This window comes from Podarcis bocagei (assembly GCF_964188305.1).
Source record: "Podarcis bocagei genome assembly, chromosome: 10".
Taxonomy (NCBI): domain Eukaryota; kingdom Metazoa; phylum Chordata; class Lepidosauria; order Squamata; family Lacertidae; genus Podarcis; species Podarcis bocagei.
Genome location: NC_138135.1, coordinates 47,249,814 through 47,276,468, shown reverse-complemented (window position 1 = coordinate 47,276,468; position 26,655 = coordinate 47,249,814). Strand labels below are relative to the sequence as shown.

At 41.2% G+C, this 26,655-nt stretch overlaps 1 protein-coding gene across 2 annotated transcripts in view; it reads left to right on the top strand.

Moving 5' to 3' along the window:
• The window catches only part of TRHDE (thyrotropin releasing hormone degrading enzyme), a 210,400-nt gene that overhangs the window by 27,666 nt on the left and 156,079 nt on the right, over positions 1–26,655 (top strand). The window lies entirely within an intron of this gene.

Below are 26,655 nucleotides of genomic sequence, written 5' to 3'. Positions count from 1 at the left end.
CATCCCTAAGCTGGTTCTGCTGGCTGGGGCTGATGGGAGTTGGAGTCCAATGAGATCTGGAGGGCCGCAGTTTCTCCACACCTGGCATAATAGCATGAATTTGCCTAAAGGACTGTTTTATGCAAGATAGCCTAACACACAAAGTAATTGATCATAAAGGGTGTTGGCTGTAATGGTTATTTTGACCTTGGGAGTCTGTGGGGACCTCCTTGAGAGTACAGGAGCATTCTCAGTGCAGTTTTTTGTTTGATGATATTATTATTATTATTATTATTATTATTATTAATAATAATTTGCTGCTTTATGCAAAAAATTGCTTCTAAACAGTCGACAAAGCATAAAAACCAATTTTATAAGCACCCATAGTTAAAACACACAGTAAAACAGAGAAAGTAAAATGGGAGTCTCAGGTCGAGAGATCAGGAGAAGGCTGCTCCCCTTCCCTGGGGGGCGGGGTTGCAGGCAGACCATGTGCTCTCCCCATGTACAGCGGGGGGTGTGGTGATGCCGCCCGCGTCACAAGAAGTCCCAGCCGCGTCCCAGCCCCCGGCTGACCAATCCGGCTGGCCGGGGGGCGTGGCTTGCACCATTGAAATGGCCATGTGGCTGGGGGTCTCTACCTTCTTGCCTCTTCCTTCCTCGGTGTTCATCTTTCCGATTGGGGAAACAATGTCTGGTTGGCCGATATAATTGAGGGCATTAGGTGTTGGTTGCAGGTGTGAGGGTGTTGCTGGTGAGCTGTTTGGCTCGAGTGGTGGTTAGGCATTGGTAAAACCTGGTTTATAGGAGGGGAGGTGGTGGCCTTCACCTGCCCCCTTCTCTTTAAGGGTATTCCATTAAAGGGATCTGGGTGTGTGGATCTTGTCCAAAGCCACAACCCCATCGGGGACCCTGGGGGGAGCTCGCAGTTGATGTACATCAACAGGGCTCCCTCTACTGGTGGTTGACCCTTACCAGACTACCTGCATGGTGGGCAGCAGTCAGATATAGTCAGTTCAGTTCCAATGCCTAAGCCAATACCGCTCACATCTGTAACCAATAAAGTTGTCTCATTAACCCATTATTTATTCCATTAACCCAAATTTTGGTGTCTGTATGTTTTATTGTCCAAGAAATGGGGGAGGACCCAGGGCCTTGACCTGCAATGGCTGTGCATTTTCAAAAGCTGGTTGAATGCCAGTACGGTCAGGCCTCTTGGATTTCAGCTACCAATGGTGCTACCAATGGAAAAGCCTGCCTCTGGGTCACAAAAAGCCTATACAGTGGTACCTCGGGTTAATAACTTAATTCGTTCTGGAGGTCTGTTCTTAACCTGAAACTGTTCTTAACCCGAAGCACCACTTTAGCTAATGGGGCCTCCTCCTGCTGCTGCCGGAGCACGATTTCTGTTCTCATCCTGAAGCAAAGTTCTTAACCCGAGATACTATTTCTGGGTTAGCGGAGTCTGTAACCTGAAGCGTATGCAACCCGAGGTACCACTGTACTCATCAGGCTGTAGCAAGACTTAACGGAGTGCCAATTGTTGATCTTAAGGCACAACTCTAGCATAAAGAAGAGTTAGGAACATTCTGTGTAACACATGTACTTTGATATTGTATCCAAGTACGGTACTTACAAATAGTTGTGTAAAAGACATTGAAGTGGAAACAAAAGTGCAAGCCCTATGTATCCCATATGGAAAACTCTCATATAAGAAAATAACTTGGCTCCCTTCTGCTTGTTGGGGCAGCAGAAGTGCTTTTGTACCAATTTATAACCTTCCTGCAGGTTAGCTTGTGAGGAAAGAAGGGAAGGAAAGGGCAGAGTGGAGCATGGTTTGTTGCATGGCATCTTGTAGGCCACAGGAGCAACTCCCTAATGGGTAATATTGGAAAATATTTGCATTGGGAGATTAGTGTGACAGAAGGACTTTTTCTTTTAAGGCAGGTAGTGCAGAACTACACAATTCTGCCTAACGTGCCCAGACAGAACACTGTATAAGCCTGCAACTGTAGAATTCTGCGATCATTTTATCATTGGGGGCTTTTAAGGAAACATTATTTTACTATTTACCTAAGCCTGTTTTTCTGTGGTCGTGTGTGTGCATACACAAAGTACAGAGATGTTCTAATGACCACAAACAACTGAAACTCTTGTTTGATTTCTCAGTAAAGCTTAGTTAATAAAACATGCTGAGCACCGGGTTCGGTAGAAATGATTTCACCTGCTCAATCCCAGCGTCTCATGTTTCAGCATTTATTATGGTCTTTCTGAGCTTCACCATCTATGGATTTGCACACATTTTTCTGGCTCCCCTGGGCATTGGCTAGATTGATGGCTTGGCATCAGCATTTATTAACTGATACTGCCTATTGTTGTTAGCTTTACATGGTTATGATGTGCAAAACCCATCTAAAACAATTGGACTGAGCATGCATCTACTCAGTTTTTATGCTGTGATGCTTTGCCCTCTTCTGTGTTCATAATTCCTTCTGAAATCAGTTAAATGTATTTGGTTGCAGCTGAGTGGAGGATTATGTAGCCTGATTGAATTTGAAAAGAATGTATGCAAGTCACTTTTCTGTCCTTAATACCACCGGCTTGTAGCACCTTTGACTGCGCTGTGGGATACAACTTTCATGATGCAAGCTTTGAGCCTTACTAGATTATGCATATTCCTTTTTCTTTGATCTTTAGGAAATACTTCCTTATTGTATTTGAATTCACTTCTACTACTTGACAACTACCTATTATTAATTAAATTTATATACTGTGCTTCATCTGAAGATCACAGGGTGGTTTACATCATACCCAGGGACATATTACTAGACCCAGATTGTATGCACTGGACAGTCATCACATTGCCCCAGGTATACAGCAAACCCACCCCCCTAAAAAAAAGAAAGCAGAGAAAGCTATATTGGTTCATTAGGAAAACATCAAAATCCAACAACTGGGAAATGCCTTTATTAGACAAAGTGTGGGGTAGGGCTGTAGCTCAGTGCTACAGCATCTGCTTTGTATACCAAAGGTCCCAAGTTCAACCCCAGACATTGCCAGGTAGGGCTGGGAGAGACTCTGCCTAAAACCCTGGAGAGCTGCTGCCAGTCAGTTTAAGCAATACTGAGGAAGCTGAACCCTTACTCCTTGTCTTATGTTTCTTTCCTATGTTCCAGTCACAAAATGGCAAGCAAGCTTTCAAGTTCTCCCAAACTGATGTGTGGTGTAGTGGTTAAGAGCAGTAGACTCGTATCTGGTGAACCGGGTTCGCTTCCCCGCACCTCCACATGCAGCTGCTGGGTGACCTTAGGCTAGTCACACTTCTCTGAAGTCTCTCAGCCTCACTCACCTCACAGAGTGTTTGTTGTGGGGGGAGGAAGGGAAAAGAGAATGTTAGCCGCTTTGAGACTCCTTTGGGTAATGATAAAGCAGGATATCAAATCCAAACTCCTCCTCCTCCTCCAGTTCTTCTTCTTCTTCTTCTTCTTCTTCTTCTTCTTCTTCTTCTTCTTCTTCTTCTTCTTCTTCTTGTATAGTATCTGTATCTAGCATTGCAGTCAATGCACAGGAACATCATTGTAGATCAGCATTCAGGTAGGGCTGTAGCTAATCCCAAGGTCAACCCCTGGGACCTCCACGTAGGCCTGGGAGAAAACCCTTTCTGAAAGCCTGGAGAGCCACTGCCAATTAGTTTGGACGTTGCTGAGTTAGATAGACCCTATGGTTTCACTTGGTATAAGGCAAGTGAATCGTCCTATATTTCCTGCCTTTCTTACATGGAGGATTAACAATGACATAATGAGGCAAGCACAGGTTCTAGCAATTATGTCCTTATTACTCTGCCATGGAAGAAAGGCAGGAGACATCTGACAGTGGTTTTCTCCCAGCTTAGTTGTTCTGCTTTAGGAGACATTAAGCCTTGCTCAAGAAGCAGCGCAACAGGAGGGCAGCACCTTTTGAACTGCCGCTAAAATTAAAAGCTGCCTCAATATGCACCACAAATCAAACATCAAGAAGGGATGTTTGGGCTGCAGACTAGAAATCCAACAGCTTATGGTGAGATTTATGCCCAGAATTGAAATGTACATATAACTTGCTGTTTTGAGGCAAACTTGCAAAATGTATTATTCTAAATATATCTACTATTCCTGTCACCTTCCTAAACTTTCCATGTAGGACCCTTAGTGTTAATTGCAAATTAGATGGGTCTCTGCTCCTGACACACTCAATGCTGAGTACTGTAAGGAAAGTTTGATGCTGGGGCATAATGAAGATGGCAGGGATAGCTTCAGGGTAAGGGGAAGTGGTTCTTCAGCTTTCCACGTCCATTGATAAGTACCAAAAAGAATGTTTTAATAAATGAAAATTGCTACTTTGCCGGCAGGTTAAACAGAAACCTTTTTGGTTGATTAGGGAAGCGAGTGGAGAGAAAGCGGGACTTTTTTCTCTCTCTCTCTCTCCTTTGGAAGAAAATATCATGCTGTCAGCTGTAATAATGAAATGAATGTGCTAAAAATCAATGTCTTGGGAAATGTTTTGGCTTCAGTTTTGTTAGCTTGTAAAATACTATGGAATAAGGTAAAACCAATAAGTGAACATAACAAAGTGATCACACATACGCAAACACACAATATTCAACCAGTCCCCAGTTTAAGACCACAATTAGTCTAGTCCGGAAGAAATAGTGGCATTTTTGGTATGTCATTTGTGAGAGTGGTGCTATTTACATATGGTTATATGAATCAGTTTTAAAGTTTCAGCCCTGAGACATTATTTCAGTAACTATATTTCTGGGAGAGCCCAGCAGCGTTTTAATGCAGCAGCAACTTTATCACATATTTTAACACTGGGAAGTTTGGGAGGGACATGTTAGATGCTCTCCTCTTCTATCAGAACTTTAATACCTAGAGGGGTCACCAGGACAGAGTCAGGAGCAGCTGTGGCAAAAGTGATTTAGGTTAGAAATGCAAACACACCCTAATTTGTAGAAGAGGAACTGGATCTCATTGGTGGGCCAGTTCCTTAATTCCTCCATCCCTTACAGACAGGCTTTAAGCTGTTAAGGAGGAGTTAAAATGGAAGAGGTATGAGGCTGTTGGGTGGATAGGAAAGAAAGAGAATGAAGTCTGCTTGTCAGGGATTCCAGGAGGGAAGAAATGAGGAGGTGAGTTGCTTCCTTGTCATTTGCTGTGCTCCTTCCATGGCCCTGTATTAGCATCTCCTTTTCTGACATTGCATTCTGTCTCCATCCCTATGACTGGGACTGGGAGCTTGGATGAGACTTCTAGAAGCAAAACAGGCAGCCATTGTTGAATCACTCTTCCCACCCCACATACGATAACAAGTGAAAAAGTTCAGGGGTATAATCCTCTTCTTCATCTGATGACCCAACTCTGCCTGCAGTACCATGTGATGTTTTTAAATTTTAATAGTAAGCTTTTGGTGTGTGTCTGTTTTGAATGTGGACCACAACACCTGTGAAGGGAATGTAACCCTCCCCACTATGCTGTCCTGCTGCAACAGAAGTTCCCGTTGGTAATGGGCCCCCTTTCTGCTACCAATTGCAGCACGGGAGGGCATTTCTTTCTGGAACAATGTATGTGTGATACATTTCATGTCACATGTAGTTAAATGCTAAGAATAGGCAGCCAGATACAGCTCTAGTCATAAGGCAGGGTGAAGATAACTGTATTGTTATTAGTGGAAGTCATTCTGGGGCCCCTGAATCAATAGTAGTAGTAGTAGTAGAAGAAGAAGAGGAGGAGGAGGAGTTGTTTGGATTTGATATCCCACTTTATCACTACACAAAGGAGTCTCAAAGCGGCTAACAATCTCCTTTCCCTTCCTCCCCCACAACAAACACTCTGTGAGGTGAGTGAGGCTGAGAGACTTCAGAGAAGTGTGACTGGCCCAAGGTCACCCAGCAACTGCATGTGGAGGAGCGGGGAAGTGAACCCGGTTCACCAGATTACGAGTCCACCGCTTTTAACCACTATACCACACTGGTGGCGACAAACCTTGCTTCAAAAGGAAACATCACCTGCTGTCTGGAGGAAGGGGACTCCAAGCTGGGGATCAAGCTGAAGTCCCACAAAAATTCCCAAGAGTAAGGGTTCCTCCTTGCCTTCTGGCAATGGAACTGCTGCCACAAACACCTGGTTAGAGGGTTTATATCTAAACAGAACCCTTATGCTATCCAGGAGGACTATCACCCATAATGTGGCCATGCAGTCTTGATGATAGCTGCATTAGCATTGGACTTGAAAGTATTGATGTGCATTCTAGCTGGGTGCAGCTGTACTCAAAGGTCAGTCACACTGAGTTCAGCAGAGCTTACTTCAAAGTAAGGATGCAAGACATTGCAGCCTTTCAGAAAGCACTGATTTTTGCCATATCAAATCCAACTAAATGTTTTGGGGTTGGACATGTAAAACAATTGCTTGCGGATTGCTGGTTCTGCAACTACTACTAGGATTTTATTTCTTTAAAAAATCATCAATATTATTATTAATCATATTTATTAATTAAGATTAATTGATGATTATTATTCAATATCATTCTGTGTCGAAAGGCCAGCCTGGCAGTCTGAGAAACATGATTTTTTTGCACTGCCCAGTGTTAATAGAAATAAATAAATAAATAAATAAATAAATAAGACAGTGCATAGATGACTGCCCTGTGCATTTGAAAAGCACTGAGCGCTTTTGAGGGTTCAATAGTGTCTTCTCTGTACAAACATTGTTAACAGAAAGAAAACATTTTAAAAGGAATTGATTTTGTGTGCATAAAAAAATCCTGTCTTTTGCTATACTTGATGCTCATTACATTTCATTGCTACCTTATCAGTATGCGCTATCAGCCAGGTTTCTAAACCAAAAGTAAGTAAGTTTTGAAAAGAAGAAATGCCACATAGCTGCTGCTTTGAAAGTTCCATTGGGCTAGAGGTAGACCAACAGTGAGATTCTGAACAGGGATAATGTCACAGAGACGCCTTAACCTTTCAGGAAGAATTCCATGTTACATAATGAATAATATCAGATGTTTGCAAGCTGAATCTGTCACCTGCAAGACATTTACTGTGATCCAGAGAGGTTGAAGTGTGCGCAGAGATGTGCTTTGATGGTGTGGGAGGATGCAGGAGTTGCAAAGATCATCCTTTGGGAACTGATTTGTAAGCACAAGAAAGGTGTTCTGCAAGGAAATAAATCAGGCCCAGCACGTTGTGTCACCCCCAGATAGATGTTTGCCCCCACTGACAACACCAGTAATAATTTGGCAGATGCAAGGACTATTCTGGTCACCCCTCTTCCTAAACTCAAGAAGTGGTCAAAGTGGCTAACTGCCTTTTTGTTTCTTAAGATATCAGGCAGTGTCAACAAGTGCTCTGCAAATTGAGTTATTTGTGTGTCTGTGCAGTTCGTGAAGAAGAGCTATTTCATCTTAGGTTGATTTTAACATTATTGTACGTTTCGCTTAAATAAAACACTTGAAGACAATTTTAGATCCTTTGCTGTATATGCTGTTCTTCCTAAATTAGCATTCTTGCTTAGTTTCAAATTGCCAGACATTATTAAGGCTGTAGCCTTATATGCACTGGCAGCCGGGAATTTTGTAAAAAGAAGAAAGCACCCAACTAAACTATGGAAAGCTTTTATGGTTTGAATGTTTTATTTATTTTTGAATGTTTCCCTCTCCGTGTCTCAGTCTCTCTGCCTCCCGGTTGTATCAGGATGAATTTGCTGTTTTTGTACTCACAATATTTGTTATTGGTATTTCCAAAGGCAATTAACAAACTGAACTGAGTTGAACTGTAGCTGTTCAATCATGCAATGCCATCTGTTCAGCAGGGCAGATTCTTGCTTCAGCAATGTGTGCCCAGACCCCTGCCACATACAGGAGTTTTTTCAGTCTGGTTTTTGTTTTAACATTTTCTGCATATCAGTGTTTGGCAGTTAACAGACAACAATGGAGATAGAAATGGAAAGAGACCAGGAGCCCCAAAAGAAACAAAATACTTCTACACACACACATAAACAAAATGCAACTGAGAATACAGTATGTGACTCTGTGTGCCTTGATTCAACTCATTTTTAAAATAAATATAATGATTTATTTTAGTGCATTGTATCTAAGCCTTTTCCCCAACCTCACTAATGAAAACAAATGTAATGGAAGGAGAATGTTTTCAGCAAAAGATATATTCATCCTTCACCTAATACATCTAAACTATATCTGGTATTATATGTAAGATAGTTTGGATCATACTTTTGCATTGGGTAGGAATGTCCAACATTGCCAGTGTTCTGAAAAATGGTTGTTGATCACTGCCAAGAACTTGTTCACATTAGACCATACATACATGCCTCCAATAGCTGTGCTAATTCATGAACTTGAACTTAATTTCCCTGGATTCCTGCCTAAAGACATTATTAATCAATTATGTACAGCATTGAAGTTGGGTATATAATTGGAAGTCTCCCAAGCAACTTTCTAAATGACGGTAGATTGATAACATTTGGGAAGCTCTGATTTTGTACCAGCTTAATCAGCAAGTGCAACAAGCAAGGAATCCCAGTTTTAAAAATTATATTATGACTTCTTAGTTTCCATTTATCTTCTATGATGGAAGATCACATTCTAATCAGATGCACTGTATGTGCGCATGAATGTAGATATTTATTACGAGTAATGTAAGCCGAGCATTTAATGTACATTATAACCAACCATTGTGCACATTCATCAGCCTCAGGGAGAATGTGCACATAATCCACCCCAAAAGAGGAAATTGCGCACATTTCCTGGTCAATATCCAACAGGCCTAGGTGAATGTGCGTGCGTTGACTTAATTTTGTACATTCTCTGGTCGTTACGCATGATCTCCAACAAGCCTTGGAGAACAATTTGCCTGCTCCCTTGCCTTTTGCACTGAGCAGCAGGGTTGTGCATGTAGTCCTGATGCTCTGATGTTCCTCTTCCAAGGTTTAGACTATGCCTATAGCTTATGTCCTTGACCTGCCAACATCCAGCCCTTGAGCCTCAAAAAGACTGCAGCAACGAGAGAAAGAATGGGCAAGCCTTTTTTCCACTGATAACTGAAGGATCTTGGAGGTAATCTGTCAGCAGTGGACAGGGCCAGAAATGGCAGAGGGTGGGACCAGATATTTCCGCCACTCTTTTCTCTAATCGTAAGAGCAGCAATGGAAGCAATTTCAATCAGGATTGTGGGACAGGGTGGGAAGGTTTAAAACCCGTCCTATCCCCCTTGTGCTGCTCAGCTGCCTGGGAAAGGTTGAGAGTGGTGAAAAGGAGGCTGGACTGCATAAAAAGCAATAATATTTATCTGGAGCCCCAGCTCATCTTTCAGCTGCTCAGCCGATCAGTGGGAGAATGTGTAATGGGCCATGTAAGATTAGGCAGAGATCCAGGAGCAGCCTGGTGGGGGCAGATTGCACCTTTCCTAAAGCTTGTTGGAGATTGTGCCTAATGACTGGGAAACGTGCACCCCTCTTCATGGACACATTATGTGTATATCCCCCATGAATCCTGGTGAATGTGCATAATGATTGCTTGTTATGCCCACTAACCACTCAACTTATAATACCCCTAACTGACACATTTATTGACTGACTCTGATTGGACTACGTAATTAGCACATCCCAGTTCTCTTAACAGTTAGTTAGCTTGTCCTTAGGATGTTTACACTAATTGTCTGACAAGGTTACCCCATAACTGTAATCAGCCACTTTCCCTTTATCTTTATTGTATTAATTGCTGTTCCTTTTTGCTGCCTAAATTTTTAACTATATCTGTGTTTTTTTATGTAAAAAGGAACCCTTATTCCATTTCCTTTCTTTTTCACAGAGAAATGTGTTTCTCTAGAAATAAAGGTCCAAATTCTTGAAATACAGAAGACATTAGGATTTCTCATTAATACCTGCCACATTTTTAATTATGGCAATCCATATATGCTCCTAAGAGTATTGAGGTTATGGCTGGGCAAGTTAGAATGATAATAATAAAGATACAGCGACATAACTCATAGGAATCCACTTGTGTATTTGGAGAATGTGGCTTGAAGCTTACAGTTGGCAATGCACTGCTAGTTGAAATATTGTGACCGAGAAGAACTTGTTCACAAATGGAATGTAGAATAAGGACTTACTGATTTAAGACAGTTATTTCATTTCTGTAATTGTTATTAAATAATCAATGTATTCTGTTTCTCAAACACCTTCCTTATTACAGGACTGCAGTGTGTGCATATCTGACTGTACCAGTAATGGGAAAAGCAATATCGCATCCATTGCAAAAAAAGGGAGAGAGAAATCTTTCTCTCTTTGGAGATTGGTGGCCCTTTGGAAATGTACCTTTCCAAAGAGTTGCTGCAGCTTAGGTGTTTTGGGGAATCAGGTAGAATAGAGCTCACATGAGAACCAAATTTTGATTGGTTCAGAATGAGGCTAATTATTAAACTGGTTTTGAGGAAACAGCTTAGATTTTTTCCCTTGCTACTCTGATTCATGTCAGGAGTGGGACTTGGCCTAAGTCTGGGTCTCTTGAGCTGGTATTTTGTAATCTGACATGTAAAAGTGATCTTTAAAACTTAATTATAAAAGGTTTTGTTTTGTTTTGCATTATAAACAACATGTGGAATTATCTCTCTTTTTGAACCCATAACAATTTCATATGAGTTCAGCAGCACCAAACTGAGTACACAAAGTGAAACTGTGGCCTCTAAATGCAAACCATACAGCCATTAAGCAGACTGTGAGGGAACACAATAGTACACATGAACTGTTATCTTCTGACTTAATCAGTTAGATATTGTGTTTCCTTAATTATATGACTATTTATATCAATCCATTCACTAATTAACTCTTGTCGTTTGTCCATTTATGTTGGTTAGGACTTGAACCCTCCACTTACCTGGTTGGGGACACCAAATAGTTGTACAGTGGTACCTTGGTTTGCAGCCATTTTGGATTACAACCACGTCAAACCCGGAAGTGTGTGTCCCTTTTTTTGGATTACAACCAGTTGGTTTTTTTTGGAGGCCCCACTGGCGAAAGCGTGCCTTGGGTTATAACCTGTTTTGGTTTACAACCAGACCTCCAGAATGGATTATGGTTGTAAACCAAGGTTTTCACTGTATTTTTCTTTTAAGTTGCATCCTGGAATTAATCTTGAAGACTTAAGGCATGGCTGCAGATTGTTCAGGATGCAACTGCCTCTTTCAAAGTTCATTCTAATAGTCTGCAGCCTGGGTGTGCCTCCTGAGACGCAGTGTTTTCCTAGATTATAAGGCAGTGTTAAGAAAGTGACTAATGAAGCTGTTAGAGGCCCTGCCAAACAGTGAAGAATGTGAAAGTAAGCAGGGGAATAGCTTCAGTCTTTCCCCATCAGTTTAGGAATGGAAAAGCCATTGACTTGCCTCCCATCTCACAGGAAACTGCGTCTAATATATTATTTTTAAATTACACACTGGTAGTCAATGAAGCTTTACTCAGAGTAGACACATTAGACACACACTAATTTCAGTAGGTCTGTTCTGAATAAAATTTAGTTGAATACTACCCAGGTTATTCTGTGTCCAGTACCCCTGTTACCCACAGAGGTATAATTACAGCAGAAAGATAAGTAGTAAATAAATAAATGGTCATGGTAAGTAAGTTAAAATGCTGAGTGGTCTAGAGAAGGAAACCGAAACAAGCATCCATGCTTTGGGTGGACCTAAGAGCAACAATTGTCATGTGTAAAAGCCTTAAAAAAATGTTCAAGAGTTAATGTGGGCAAGCAAAAGCTACTGGCTGGGATGCACAATTGCATGAAAATTGGGTGACTCGTCCTATATGGATGTATTCTCCAAGGTTTTAGCACAACAGTGAACTTGTCTTTTCTACATTTCTGCTTGTAATGCAGGGACTCATTTCTCCTGGGCCATGTTTACATGTATAGTTAAGGATACAGTTGAAACAACAAAAGCATTATGTCCACAAGAATGCAGGAAGAAGAATGATCATAGCTAGTCAGAAGGAAGTGATCATAATGGCTTTCTAAAAATCTATTGAAAACTGCACTTGGAATATATACATATATACAGTCTTCCCCTCAAAAAATATACTGTGGAATTGGAAAAGGTGCTGATAAGGATGACCCAAATGATCGGGGTGTTGGCACAATTCCCCATATAAGGAATGGGTACAAACTTTTAAGGCTTATTTGGTTTAGACAAAGGCAAAAAAAGGGGACACTTGTTGGCACATGTCTATCTCAAGAGACAATGGAGTGTGCCTCTGGGGGTGAGTCAAACCACTGGAGAATCATAGCGCCTGCTGTTGCTGCAGAAACCAGTAACTAATAATTGCTCCCTTCCATGTTGTTTTCGCTGCATTAGCCACATCAAAGTGACCTCTCTGGGGCTAAGGAGTAAACCCCACACCAGGGGTCAGCAACCTTTTCCAGCTGAGGGCTGGTCCACCGTCCCTCAGACCATGTGGTGGGCCGGACTATATTTTGAAGAAAAAAATTGAACGAATTCCTATGCCCCACAAATAACCCAGAGATGCATTTTAAATAAAAGCACACATTCTACTCATGTAAAAACACGCTGATTCCCAGACAATCCATGGGCCGGATTGAGAAGGCGATTGGGCCACATCTAGCCCACAGGCCTTAGGTTGCTTACCCCAGCCCTACGCTAATCTTGTCATCTTGACAGCCCAGGACCTCCATGCACACTGCTGAGGCTCACGACCCAGGGCGGTCACTTTAGTGTTGCTAATGCAGTGGTTTGACTTCACCCCCAGAGGTGCAATCCATTGTCTCTCAAGAAGACAGATGGATGCCAGCGGTATTGAATGAATTGTGCCTCTGAATATCCGTTGTTGGAGAAAACAAGTGCAGTCTTGTCCTAATTGTGGGCTTCCTGAAGGCATCTGATTGGTCCGTACGGAAAATGGGGGTGCTGGAGTAATTGGGCTTTTGGCTCAATATTATAATCTCATTGATTATAATAGAAAATACATTGCATGAAAATGAATTAAAATTTAATATAAATCTGTTAAGCATGTCATGAAGAACTCCCCCTCCCCATATAAGGAAATATATCTCAGGTATTGAAGGTTTTCCTATTGGAAGTGTAGTTTGGATGATAAAATGTGCTGCAGGTGATTTTCACAGTCATAAACATCTAAGTATTTCCTATATGGTAAGTTGCCTGATTAATAGCCCTCGAGTTAAACAGGAAGCATACAACATTTTTCAATTTTGGCCGAAACCATTCACAATTGCTTATGTGGATATGTGCTCTGTTGATTATGGCCCATACATTTTAAAGCCTTGCTCATAATACTTGTCAGTGTATGTATATACTGGAACTTGGATTGCGCAGCTTTCCCCCCTTTTGAGCCACGGAAAGCTTCTGTTTTGCCAGTTTGGATGTGTGTGTAATCTGCCACTTCTTATCTGCATCTCTGTTGGCTGCTGGTTAGTCAGCTAATCACTTTGATCTCTAGCTGAGGCCTTGATCTTTTTTAGAAGGGAGTCCTGAGATATGAATAGTACTCTAATTGATTCAGTACTTCTATTTCCCCTTCTTATTTATAATCTTTAGAGCTTTAATTTGCCTTTGTAAAGTTTCTTTTTAAAATTCTCCTTACGTTTTGACATGCAAGCCACTGGGCCGGGGGCCAAGAAATGGGCTGGAATCCTTTCTCTTGGGTGCAGTGATTTTTCTCCCAGTCATCTGAGATTTCCTTAGGCAAGCAGAAGCTTCTGGGGATGTGGACAAGGCACCTTTGCTCCCATCATAAAGTTCTTCATCCAATTGTGTAGTTTTAAAGAGTTTTGATCACTTCCAATTGCAGGGTTTAAGGGAACCCCCCCCCTCATGAAATCTGTTTACTTTGTGGTGTTCCCTGCCGCACCTTTGATTGAATGGATTTTTTTGGGTAGTAGCTTATGTGAAAAGTGTGGGTTTCTTTTTGTTTTTGTTGTTTCCCTATTTCATGGTTAATGGGTTTTGCTTTTTCAGGCCAAATTGTGTGTCTTTTCCCTCAGACTTGCTTCTAGCCTCAAGAAACCACCCCCCTCTAGTTCCATTAATATTCTTGCTGTTCTCACTGAGGTAACCCTGTTTTGTTTTCACAATCAGAGCGGAGAATTTCTCATGCACGTATTTCCCCCAAGGGCTGATTCTCTTATTATTGTGGGCCTGATCGTGCTGTAGTGCTGAGCCTTTTCAGTATTAACATTTGAAGGTGTACGTCGTGCCTTGTGGCAAGTATTTGGTATTTTGCAGTATTAGACCTTCTACCTAAGTAATCAGGACCTACTACTGGGGCAGAGAGATTAGGGTGGTGTGCATGTGTATAAAGGGAAACTTAAGCAACATTTTGTTCTTCTTATTTCTGTCATTTAAAACTATTAGTGACCTAAGTGTGTTGTGTTCTGTTTGGCTTTTTTTGGTCCAGTACAACTGTTGTAGTTCGGGGTAAATATTGAAGCAGTTTTTAAAAATAAAAATAAAATAAAAATAAAACTGTATATGTGACTGATAATGTATGCTTAATATAATACAAACAAAATCTCACAAATTTTCAACAGAGCTCAGGCAGTATGTCTGTCACTTTTTGCCCTGGTGCCATGTGTTCATCATATATATAAATTACATATGAACAATATACATTAATTGAAATATGTAACAAATTCAAAAATGTCATAGTCATTGTTAAAATAAAGTAGGCTAAAAGGCAATGGAAGTTCACAGACAACAGAAATAAATTTAGTGAATTAACTTAACTTTTTTGCCTACACTCACAGCTGCTCTCCAAAATATTTCAGATGGGGGTCTCTCCGATCCCTACCTAGATATGCTGGGGTATGACTTGGGACCTTCTCAAGTGTACTTGCGGGAAAACATGGTCTCTGACACAGCAATTGACAGTGTCTAGACTCTGCCTGTCTTGGTAGAGCTGGGTGTCCTCCTTCTCTTGATAAGCTGAAGAATGTCATCAGCTCTCAAGCATGTGGTAAAGCCCCTGGACAGGATGGAATCTCAACAAAAGTGCTAAAAGCCAGCTTCAGTTCCTCCTTCACGACGCACCTCCATGGCCTCCTCTTGTAGTGTTGGGAACAAGGATCCATACCACAAGACACGCATGACTCCAGCATTGTCACCTTCTACCAGAACAAAGGTAACTGCCATGACTGCAACAACTACTGTGGAATCTCCCTGCTGAGTTCTGTGGAGAAAGCCTTCACCCATGTAGTTCTCAACAGATTACAGTCGCTTGCTGACAGGGTCTATCCTAAGTCACAGTGCAGCTTTAGAGCACAGTGGTCAAGAGTTGAAATGATTTTCTCAGTCCTTCAGCTGCAGGAGAAATGCCAAGAGCAGAGAGACTCCTTGTACATTGCCTTCATAGATCTGATGAAGACCTTTGAACTGGTCAGCCAAAAAGAACTCTTCATACTGTTCAACAAGATAGAATGCCTACCTAAACTTCACAAGATAATCATGTACTTCCACAAGAACATGGTGGCACCGTCTAATATGATGGCTCATCCTCGGACGCGTTCCGTAGAAAGAGCGGTGTGAAACAGGGTTGTGTTCTTGCCCCAACTCTCTTTGCCATATTCTTCTCCCTGTTATTCTCCTATGCTATCGGCTTTCATCCAAGGAGCGATGGGGCATGTCCACATGCCAATACAAAAGTTTGATGGGTCCTTATTGGAGAGAGGTTGTTTGCAGATGACGCAGCCTTGACATCACACTCTGAGGAATCTTTACAGAGACTCATCTACCATTTTCCCCAAGCCTGCAGGGAGTTCAGCCTTACCATCAGCCTGATGAAGTCCAAAGTCCTGGGTCAGGATGTCACCAGCACTCCACACATCAGCATTGTAGACTATATGCTTGAGGTAGTAGACAATTCTGTCTACCTGGATTCCACCATAACCAGCAGCCTCTCCATTGACACTGAGCTGGACAAGCGCCTGGAGACAGACAGTCAGGTTGTGTATCCACAGCAGTGACCACAGTAGGAATGAACACTGGGAGGAGAGCAGAGAGAATAAACGCCATGGTGTACTTCCAACAGCACAACCAGATGCCTTCATCTGCCCTAGCTGCAACAAAACATGTCTCTTCTGCAGCAATCTCTACAGCCACAGCAGGTGCTGTAATTCTCTAACGGTTTGACATCGCCCCCAAAGGTGCCCTCCTCCATTGTCTCATGAGACAGATGCATGCTAACAACCATATTCTTATATGCTTAGCCTATCAATTCTCAGGTTACTCTTGTAAACCAAGCATTGCATCTTAAATGAGGTTGTCAGATCAGTTAAGAGTTTGTATGTTGGAGTGGTGAGCAATACAATACTGTTCTCTTTAAAAATGAAAAGCTAATTCAAGGTTAGTGTGCAGATGAGTCTTTAACCTGTAAATAAATATGTGTGTGTGTGTGTGTGTGTGTGTGTGTGTGTGAGAGAGAGAGAGAGAGAGAGAGAGAGAGAGAGAGAGAAATGTTGGGTTGGAAGACTGGTTTATAAATCCATCAATACAGACAACTGAATGTGCCAACAGGAAGGATTAAGAAATGCTGCATTTTCAACATCACATCCATTATTTATCGGAAGAGAAATTGTAGGGACAATTAAATGAATTATGTTTATCTCAAGGAAATTACACAGAAAATACACAGAAGGCCAGCTTGATGGCAGTCTCGCAAACAATGCACTTAAGGCTAGCTTACTTAAAGTTTAAAGCATTTAACTAGCAAGAGAGTTTAGCAGTACCCATCTAGAACTTTTAACCATTCTGTGGCCTGCTATATTGTCATCAAAACAAGTTCACAGCAAGGTCATTGAAGAGAAACATGAGGCTTGAACCTTTTAAATTCAGTCCAGATCCTCTCTGGTACAATCAGTGTAGCTTGATTGATTCTGGGGAGAGCATATAGCATTCCCCCCCTGAACACTTTTGTCTAGAAGATTATGCTTTCCTTCATCCTGCTCTCAAGAGCTGGATATGGTGCAGCAGAACTAGAGACAAGGCATTCTCAAGGAATCTAAAAACCTCTAATTGGTTTAAATGTGCATGGACTCCGAGGTTCTAGAGGGGTTTTGAGACCATAGGCTCCTTTCAGCATCATATACCCACAGGAAGGAGTTTCCTCTGTGTGTTTGATCCATAGTAATTGACTATGAATGACATTTGTAGTAAGATTTAGGATCCTGAAAAAATCCAAACACAAATAGTCAAAGAACCATGCTGGTATGTTCATCTTATATGTATACCTCAGAAGGCTTTGATCAAAATCACTGTCAATGAAATGTTTCATAGTTCCTTTTTCAGTAACCCGTTTCTTTCAAGGTTTTGTTGTGTGGTTCCCACACTACAGCAATGGGATGGCTGCTTCATGTGAGATTCTTGTTGCTTATTGGAAATACCTTTTTCTTTTCTTTTTTGATAGCCAATAATGATGCAGTGCTCTGTTCTGTCACCATCTGCTGCTGTTCATGAGAAGACAGCATATAGCTCTGTATGACATCATGGCAGTAGACCAGTTCTAATTTAAAACCAACCAGAGTGTGGGAAGCTGGAACAGGGAAAATAGCCCAAGAGTATAATGCACATTTAAACTGGCAATTGTCAAAGGCCTACCTGTATCTTTCTGCATAAACATTTATTTGGTTGGTGACCACTTGCAAAACAGCAACTTCATACAGTGTAAATATAAACTATTTCATTGAATTTTCATCCCCCTAGTCTAGAAAACTATCTTTCATTTCCATTCTTAAAAGCATAATGTAGCATGCACTATAAAAATATACAAAATTCCACATAGACTATAGTAGCCTGCAGGGGGGAAAAAAGACAGGATATAACGAGTTGCATAAAATCATAAAAGCATTAGACTCAAACATATCACTAAAGGTTTCTCTCTGAAATAAACTGCCTTTCACCGTCTCTCCTTAAAGATAAAAAAAAAGATCTGGATTTCATGGGCTTCTTGAGTAGACAGTTTTAAAGAACTGGGGTAACTAGCAGGAGATTGTGGTGCTTGCCTCACATATCTTCTCCAATGGGAGAAAACTCTTAACTTGTTTTGCTGATTTTAGGACACCGGGGGGGGGGGCATAAAGGTTGTTGACTTTATATTTATTTTGAAAATGTATAAAACATTTCACAGCTTCAGGCCATTGAAGGTGGTGTGCAAGATAAAAAAAAAGATAAAGTAACAAAGTATAGTAATCAATTACATTTTACTCAGAGTATGCCCATTGAAACGAATGAACATGACTAAGCTAGATTCTTTTCAGTGGTTCTACTCTGCGCAAAAGCTGAATTAGTTCCTCCCCTCCTCAAGTTTTAAGAAACAATAAAACCAGAGGGTTTTTTTTCAGTTGAACTCTCCGGGGTTCCCCGGCACCTCTTTGATCAAAATCACTGTCAATGAAATGTTTCATAGTTCCTTTTTCAGTAACCCGTTTCTTTCAAGGTTTTGTTGTGTGGTTCCCACACTACTTAAAATGCGGTCTTGACTATGCTACCACTCAGTGGATTTGTAACTGGCTGACTGACCGAACCCAAAGGGTGCTCATCAATGGTTCCTCTTCATCCTGGAGAAGAGTGACTAGTGGGGTGCCACAGGGTTCTGTCTTGGGCCCGGTCTTATTCAACATCTTTATCAACGACTTGGATGATGGACTCAAGGGCATCCTGATCAAATTTGCAGATGACACCAAACTGGGAGGGGTGGCTAACACCCCAGAGGTCAGGATCACACTTCAAAACGACCTTGACAGATTAGAAAACTGGGCCAAAACAAACAAGATGAATTTTAACAGGGAGAAATGTAAAGTATTGCACTTGGGCAAAAAAAATGAGAGGGACAAATACAAGATGGGTGACACCTGGCTTGAGAGCAGTACATGTGAAAAGGATCTAGGAGTCTTGGTTGACCACAAACTTGACATGAGCCAACAGTGTGACGCGGCAGCTAAAAAAGCCAATGCAATTCTGGGCTGCATCAATAGGAGTATAGCATCTAGATCAAGGGAAGTAATAGTGCCACTGTATTCTGCTCTGGTCAGACCTCACCTGGAGTACTGTGTCCAGTTCTGGGCACCACAATTCAAGAAGGACACTGACAAACTGGAACGTGCCCAGAGGAGGGCAACCAAAATGGTCAAAGGCCTGGAAACGATGCCTTATGAGGAACGGCTAAGGGAGCTGGGCATGTTTAGCCTGGAGAAGAGGAGGTTAAGGGGTGATATGATAGCCATGTTCAAATATATAAAAGGATGTCACATAGAGGAGGGAGAAAGGTTGTTTTCTGCTGCTCCAGAGAAACGGACACGGAGCAATGGAGCCAAACTACAAGAAAGAAGATTCCACCTAAACATTAGGAAGAACTTCCTGACAGTAAGAGCTGTTTGACAGTGGAATTTGCTGCCAAGGAGTGTGGTGGAGTCTCCTACTTTGGAGGTCTTTAAGCAGAGGCTTGACAACCATATGTCAGGAGTGCTCTGATGGTTTATCCTGCTTGGCAGGGGGTTGGACTCGATGGCCCTTGTGGTCTCTTCCAACTCTATGATTCTATGATTCTAGATGGGCGCCATTGCCATTTTAAAAGAATGAGGGAGGTGTTCATGGTGAGTTCTGGTTCCTCTTTTCTTTTTAAATAGAAAAATAGCCTTGAATAAAACCACCTGTAAAACTATACACACTAAAACCATGTCTCCAAAGTACAATTTCAGTTCCACAAATGATTGGGTCACACCTCAGGGAAAGCCTTCTTAAACAACAGTGCTTTCAATAGGTGCCTAAACGCCATCATGTTAGATGCATATCATAATTTCAGCTAGTAATTTGATTCCAGAAGTCTGGAGCTGCAACACTTAAAGGCCTGGTTTCCAGTACAAGTTAAGCCACCTTCTGGGGCATGTGGTTCTCTGCAATGCCTCGTTTGAGGAGCTCTGTTGCCAGGCAAGGATATATGGGCAAGACACTTGGCAGAGGACAAGTATGTCTTGTTTGGACGACTGCAATGCTCTCTACATGGGGCTACCTTTGAAGGTGACCCGGAAACTGCAACTAATCCAGAATGTGACAGCTAGATTGGTGACTGGGAGTGGCCGCCGAGACCACATAACACTGGTCCTGAAAGACCTACATTGACTCCCAGTATGTTTCTGGGCACAATTCAAAGTGTTGGTGCTGACCTTTAAAGCCCTAAACAGCCTCAGTCCAGTATACCTGCAGGAGCATCTCCACCCTCATCGTTCAACCTGGACACTCAGGTCCAGCGCTGAGGGCCTTCTGATGGTTCCCTCACTGCGAGAAGTGAAGTTACAGGGAACCAGGCAGAGGGACTTCTCGGTAGTGACGCCCGCCCTGTGGAATGGCCTCCCATCAGATGTCAAAGAAATAACAACTATCTGACTTTTAGAAGACATCTGAAGGCAGCCCTGTTTAGGGAAGCTTTTAATATTTGATGAATTATTGTATTTTAATATTTTGCTGGAAGCCGCCCAGAGTGGCTGGGGAAACCCAGCCAGATGGGCGGGGTATAAATTATTATTATTATTATTATTATTATTATTATTATTATTATTATTATTATTATTATATTTTATTTTGAAGTTGAACTTACTTTAACAGCCAAAATGAAAAGAAAAGCCACAAAACACTGTACCGTTAAATCGGTTTGAAACTGAGTGATAAGTTATCAGTGTTATACATATTCAGAATCACAGCCTCTTTTTAAACAGGCTAGCATCTCCTCACTACCCTGCCCACATTGTGATCCCTGCTGCCTAGTGATACAATTTGTGAAACCATTGTATGCATCCTATGATTATACATTCATTTGTTCTTTTCAAAAAATGAAGTTTGAAGTAAGTTGGAGAAGCACATTACTGAACTTTAAATGATAATGTGTCCTTTTGTGATGAATGATTTTCTCTGCTTTCCTCATATTTAGTAGTTAAACTAAATGTTGATGGAAATTGCAAAAACGGAAGATTATGACAAAAATATATACATGTAATTCACAATAATTCCAATTTAAAAACTAATTAAAACTTGTTAATGAGGTACTTTATTATCTGTACTCGTACTGCAAAATCTCCTCGTTAGTGCAACATTGACAAGATTCATTTGAGAGCAGCCATATTGCTTTATCATATCTATATAATCTTCATTTCAAAGGTTTTACCAGTTTGCTCACCCATTTTTTCTTTGATGTTGCAATACAAGGGGCATATCCAGGAATAATGGATTTCCCCTTGATAAGGCTTTGTTTTCTCATCTTTCAGATGGCTGATTTCATCTTTGAAAATCTTAATCTTTCAATACCATCCCTCTGGGTATGACCACTTTGCAAGGTTCTCTTGAATATATAGTTTAAAAATGGGAAAATATGAGAATTCCTGAAATTTATGTCCATTTGTATGGTTGTTTCTTTTAAATTTGTTTTTATCTGACTTCAGAAGGATTCGACCAAAGTAACCATGGCCATTTTTCTGAAAACATTGCAAGTGTCTCTTAGCAAACAGCTGATTTATCATTGACATTTTGCATCCCTATAATATACTAAATGCATTTTTGTTACAAAGCATCATAGAATTGTAGATTTAGAAGGCACCTCAAGGATCATCTAACCCCCTGCAATGTAATTCAGGAATTACAGCCAAAGGATCCCTGACAGATGGTCATCAAACCTCTACTTAAATACCTGCAATGAAAGAGAGTCTACTGCCTTCCAAACTAGTTCATTCCACTGTCAAACAGTTATTACGGCCAGAAAATTTTTCCTCATGTTTAGTCAGAATCTCCTTTCTTGTAATTTGAGTCCACTGGTTTGGGTCCCATACTCTGGAGACCAGATAACTAGCTTGCTCCATCTTCAGATATTTGGAGATGGCTATTGTATCAGCAACCAGTCTGTTCTCCAGACTAAACATACCCAACATCATCATTATAACCTTGGCCACTCTCCTCTGCACATATTCCAGCTTTTCAATATTTTTCTTAAACTGTGGTGCCCAGAACTGGAGACACTGTTTCTCCACACATTGTCTGACCAGGATAGAATAGAGTGGCACTCTTACTTCCATTGATGTGAACACCATACTTCTGTTTATGCAGCCTAGAATTTCTTTGCTGCCACATCACACTGTTGACTCTTGATAAGCTTGTGGTCTACTAAGACCCTAGATTATTTTCACATGTATGCACTACTGGCAATCCAGGTGTCCCCCATCTTAGACTTGCTTATGCAAGTCCCAAAATAGGGAGCCTAGTAACCAAAAGGTAACAGTTTGATGGTATTGATATGGTCACACTTGCCATGTCTTCTCTTTTGACCCAGATACATCTCGTGCACAAATTCCCATGCAATGAATGGTGTTTGTACAAGTCTACATATTTTCCTTTTCATTTCAGTTGTCCTTACTCAGTAGAAAGTTTTGGTAAATTTTGCTCAACATGAGTTACTTTTTGATAATGTGTGAGTAGCAGCTGACATCCACAAGGCACCTTTATTAGTGGGGCTGTCTGGATTATTCTGACTCCAGCAATTTAACTCACTCATCTTGCTCTGATGTCTGCTTGCTTCAGTGACAGCTTGCATGCATTATTCTGTATTATGGCAAGTTTGTTTATACTGTTTAAAGCTGAACATATACTGTGTGAAGATTGTTTTCCTTGACTTAGATCCAACTGTGCAAAAAACATTCAAAACTATCATGGGTCTAATCTTGCAGAAATGAAACTAATATACTATTAAGCCCTTAGTTTAAATATCAAACAGCCTTCAGGGATATAATAAATAATTGCATATTTTTGTCAGTCAAATCTGTTTCACCACGAAATAGAGTAAACATTGTTTTTCTTGAATTCTGAAATATCTGCTGACAAGTTCATGGTATTGATCTTCTCTATTTCTTTTTGAGTTATCCTGTGGTTTCTTACTGAGCATTGCCTTTGTCTGGGTTTTCTGGCTACCTATCTTGCAATGTTTAATTCAACTAAATTGCAGGGTGTTTGTGCTTTATCCACTCCTGTTCACGCTCCCCCTATTTATTCACAGTTACTTTGCTCTACATTTACACAAGCAGTTTTTTGAGGATAACTGGGCTGCCCTGTGCGTGTTTGTTTTCCATCCTTTTCACATATGAAGATTTAATGTGATAAAGTCATCACAATATGACTTTTACCTCACATGTCTCACATGGTGAATATTTCTTGTCAATGTTCTCCCTGTAGTGACACCTAGTATTTGCCATATTTAGCAACGTGTTAGTTCTCAGGCTTTTACTCATACATGATAAATACTAGCTGTCATCTTGTAAGACCACATTCACAAGAAATATTCTCTTCATGAACAGAACATTTAAAATTCTCTTGTGATGACTTTGCTACATAAAAAACAATGCATGAATCAGCCGTTGGATTTCTCTCTCTCTTAAAAACAGCCTGTGAGCATTGACAAGTTGCAAAAACTTTTAAAAAGACTACAATAGTATATTCCTTTCAAATTTGTGGGATTTGTGGAATGGGCAAGTAAGAGGGGAAAATATTATTGAACAGATAGGTCACTGGGAAACCGCAGCACTGAAATTGTGAAATGGACAAAGAAGGTACAAGGATACAGATAGATTGACCAGAACAGAACAAAGTCGTGGCAATTGTCTAGGGACAAGTTTCTCCATGCAGTGGGGTGGATCTAGAGTTAAGCTCAGCAGAGCTTTGCTTCTACTGGAAGAAGGGCTGTGATCTTCATGGATTCCTTTGCCTCCTGAAAAGTTGCTCCAATGGTTGGGAGGAACTCCATAGCAGTGTGTGTGTGTGTGTGTGTGTGTGTGTGTGTGTGTGTAGGGGAAATGCTAAGTTGATGAAGACCATCTTCACACTTCCTTAAGCAGGTAGTCTCTGCTGGATCTCTGTTCCTTGTCTGAACATAAGGAGCCTTCCCATTTGCAGAGTAGCTAATCTGGACCTACTGCTCAGGGATTATAGTGATTTTCAGTCAAGAATGTTGGTGTCACAAATGAAATAAGTGTTAAACTCATGCACTGAATTGTATTCACTACAACACTTATGGAAAAGTGTCCTTACCCCCAAAGACACACTCTTCTTCCATTGTCTCTTGAGACAGACTGATGCCAACAACATGGGGGGGGGGTTAATGTTTTCTAAAGAAAGTGGATACGATCATGGAATTCATGTATATACTGCATTGCTTCAAGTGTTGAAAAGTAGAAAAAGGGCTCGCCAGAGAGTAAAACTCAATTGTATTACATGAATCATTAGCTTAATTGTTTTTTCTATTTTACATTTCCTCAGAAAAAGGCAATAATTAGGTACTCTACTAAGATTCTGCGGTATAAATGTGAAGATTAACCATCACCTGTGTTTTTGTTTTTGTTGGAAAGTACAATTTCATAACTCCCAAGAAAAGCTTTGGGGAAATTATTCTGTCTCCCCACTTCCCATTGTGTCATTTCCACTTACCAAAAGCAATGTGGATTATGATCCTGCCATGACACTTGTCTGCATGTGAATGGATGCAAGTCAGATATTAGTCATGGTGTGGAACAGGGGGAAACAATGTGCTGCTCACCAGATGGTGTTGGACTGCAGTTTACATAATTCTTGACCATTAAGCGGTGCTGACTAGGGCTGATGGGAGTGGGCATCCAACATCTGGGAGGCTTCCACATTGAGCACATCTGGTCTGTACAGTAAGGAGTGAGGAAACACTGACCAGCACATTTCCCCCATTGCTTATGTGAGATGTTGCTTTTGAGACTTCGTTTTTATCAAAGATTCTAAAATCTTGCTGAGAAGACCTCTTTCTGTCTTCTAGAACTTATTACTTATTCCAAGAATGGATGCCTCGCCAACTTTCTTTATAGCAGTCTAAACATAATCTTTGAGTGGCAAAAGCATAATATGTGAGAGAGCCATCAAGATCCCAAGCATCCGTGTTACTTCTGTAGCTGTGATGCTGATTGTGGTGTTTTAATATTTTGGCACCGAGGCCAGCTGAACTGATTGGAACTGGAGGCAGCCATATTAAATATCATTCCATTGTCTCACAATGGATGCTGTTGACTTCTTGAAGTCAGAAGAGAACATGCAAGACAGTAGCAGGCACAGGGGGTAGTGTGGCAAGACCGCTATTCACCAACAGTTTTTCTCCAGTTTTTTCACACAATTCTGCACATAACTGACCTCTGCTTTAGGGAAGATCTAACTATAACATTGTATTGTGTTGTAAACCATGGGTGCCACAAGTCACAGCAGGAGAGTCTGTGGGCCTTCCTTTGATGTTTACTCAGGCATGCACATTGTATGGCTTTGCCTCTATAGACTGTGGGCCTATAGCCACTTACATGGGTGTAAGCCATTTAAACTCTGGGGGCCTTTGTAGAGAACTGTGCTTTGAAGAAGAAAGGGCTGCATGCATAGCAGGGATGTCCAACAGGTCAATCGCGATCTACTGGTCAGTCCCCAGGAGGTTTTGGTGGATCGCGGTCAATTGTTGGCTCCTCCATCAGCCCCCGCCCCCTCACCCCACCCTCTAGATCGCTATAATGGAAGAAGGATCTCTCACTGCTAGGCTGACTGTTTCATTAGTGATCTCTTGGTGAGATACTTTTTTTCATTTATTCCTTTCCCATGCTCTCCCCCCCCCAATGGGATTCAGGTCAAAGCTCAACAACTTTTACCTGAACCCCTGAAAAAACAGCTTTCCTTCTTAAAAAAAGCTCAACAAATTTGACCTCAATAGGGGTAGATCACTGCCAGTTTTTAATTATGTGAGTAGATTGCAGTCTCTTGGAAGCTGGCTGTCCCTGTCAAGTGGTACAACTTCATAACTTTGGATTTGCTTTGTGATGCACTCTTTTCAAGACTGATCCCTATTGGTGTAGATTTTTAGGGAGTGTGCAACAGACCAGAATGGTCTATTGTTGCATTTGGCATTCAACCACATTAATGGTTTGCATATTGGCCTTGTTTACACAATAACCATGGTTTAAAGGTAAGCATGTGGCATGCTGGGAGAAAAATCACCACTGCCACTATTAAGAGCTAATCCATGGTTTGGCTCAGTGTTAAATCAAACAAACCATGAGTACTACACCAAGAACAAACCTTGGTTACGGCTCATGGATTGTTTGGAGAGAGAGAGAGAAATCATGAACCTGGGTTCAGACACAACTCTAAGCCAAACTCTAAGCACAAAGTGGACATAGCTTTGACCCTGAGCATTCCACATGTTCTTCTTTAAATCATGGTTATTTTTAACTGAGGCTTCAAGTGACATGGGAACTGAGCCGCTGATTGCATATAGCCCTGCTTTGGGGTGAATAGCAGCAGTGTTTGAGGTGCATTAGCTTATAGGCTGACAAATTCTATATGCTCTGTGAGGCACTTTAAAAAACTTTGGCTGACAGGAACAGCCTACAGAAGCAATGAAGGCTGCAACCCACACCCACTAGATGAAGAAATGGCTGTTTCATTTTGGTGATTCATACAGGAAGACAGCTGAAATGTTTTATGCTGAACGCAGCTTCAGCATCTACATTGTGTAAGAAGTATGAACAGCTTTAATATACTTACTGCATTTTGAAAATAGAAATACTGGCCTGGAGCAGTCA